The sequence below is a fragment of the Trichoplusia ni genome, chromosome 1 (assembly GCF_003590095.1).
Source record: "Trichoplusia ni isolate ovarian cell line Hi5 chromosome 1, tn1, whole genome shotgun sequence".
NCBI classification, from domain to species: domain Eukaryota; kingdom Metazoa; phylum Arthropoda; class Insecta; order Lepidoptera; family Noctuidae; genus Trichoplusia; species Trichoplusia ni.
In genome coordinates, this window is record NC_039478.1 from 19,776,826 (window position 1) to 19,778,862 (window position 2,037).

Consider the following 2,037-nt stretch of genomic DNA (forward strand, 5'->3'; position numbering starts at 1 on the left):
ACAAAAGTTTCATTGCGTTACCAATACCCGACGAAATGATCAATGTCGTTTCTATTATTAAACACGTAAGCATTTCATTATAACGCTGAGGGCACTGTAGACTGAGAGTACGTGCGTAAAAAAAACAATACTATAGACACAATCAACATAACAAATGCACTACGAACGATCGTAGCAACAAGTGGAACCAAACAATAACGTGTAGGCGAGGAGCTCAATAAAATATGAAGTTGTAAAACAAAGTAGATATGATGGAGCTACTGGCGGGTGAGCGGGCGAGCTGGCGAGCAACCCGTTTTACCCCTGCCCTGTGATATTCGTCGCTTGACATAATGGCATCAGACCGCGAACAACGATGCTCGTCAGAAGTGGGAAAAACGGAAAGAAAGATAAATTTATTTGTTAGAAACAGTACATTAAGGTGCGCACAGACGAGCCACGCGACCGGCCGACGCAACGCCTGACGCTGTACGATCGTATCGAGCTGCAACGATTATAATGTCAGTCATTTCAGTTTGTTGTTTAAATAAAAATATATTGCATATTAAATATACGGTTCAATTTAACATACATCTAAGCTTGTTATTCAGCAATCCCGGCGATAAGCACATTGTAAAGCAATGGTAACTCAATCTTATCGGAACATACGCATGTTATTGTTGTCCTTCGGGCCACATTACAACTACAATAAACATTCATGAGTGAAATAAAGGCAGTCTGTGATTGTTCGCGCAGATGCGAGGCGTCAGAGGCGCGGCGCGGCGCGCGGCGGCTCGCCGGGTCGACGGCCGCGGCCGCCAGACCGAGGGGCGTTGCAGACGGACGACCGCACGCGATCATGCGGCAAGTTACCATGCACTTACCATTGTCCCGCTATCAATGACATAAGCTTGCTTAAGGTTGAACTTTAACAGTCACGTACTATCACGACTATCACGACGAGCTCAGACACTTATACCACATTTGATTTAGAGCATAAACTGGTAATTGGAACGGGAACTAAACCTAAGGATTAACCCTTACTAGGAACGAGCGAAAAAATATGTCATAAAAATCTAGATGGCATGGAGCCCGCGTGCATGGGAGGAGACATGCAGTTTACAACAGTTTATCTCTTACAGACAGTTACAGGTGATCTCTGCAGACCGCAAGTCGACGATTGTGATGTTTCGCAGCTGTCTGTATAACGATACCGTGCGGCGCCGCGGCGTCCACAGCAGTCATAACAATTACTACCATTAGGTATGAAGAGTTCAATTAATTCCAGGATAAGCATGTTTATTTATATACGGTATCAAAATAATACATGGGTTATCATTTTAGTATTTAAAAGTCTAGCTGGGATTCTAAACATTATTTTCCTCAAAGCTCGGCGTTGCGGGATGAAGACGCTTCTATATCGCTATATATTAGTGGTAAACCGGATGTGTACGAAGTGTGTTTCCGCGATACAATGCGTCTGAATTATTAATTGATTGATACGCGGGCTTCGGCGCGGCGCGGCGCGGGCCGCTTCCTCCTGCTGCGATACGCGGCCACTCGCGCGTATCACGAGGCGAAAATTGTAAGCCTTCGTAATCTTGCCCGACTCAATAACACTTTATTATTTTATTAACTCGAAAAAACAACATAAAAAATATATGCACTTGCAAGTGGCTGCTTGCTTCCCAGAAATAATCTATCAGTAAATTTTAATCCACAAATTAAGTACGTCAGTGGAGTACTGACGTACCTGCTGCAACACTTGCAATACTTAGGATAATTCGAGTTTAGTTCATTCGTGACGTAGGTACGGTGGTCACACTAATGTGTTTCTAATGTTTGACAATCGCTTCGAACAATGAACATCATCAATTATTCAATGACACAAACAGATTTTGCCGTTTTCAAAAGACTCGTATGAATAAAAATGAATTTGCTGTTAGTCTAGCTAAAACTCGAGAACGGCTGTACCGACTTGGCTTGTTTTAGTCTTCAAATATTCGTAGAAGTCCAGAGACGGTTTAAACAGTACCAACTAACAGACTCAAATGTTTT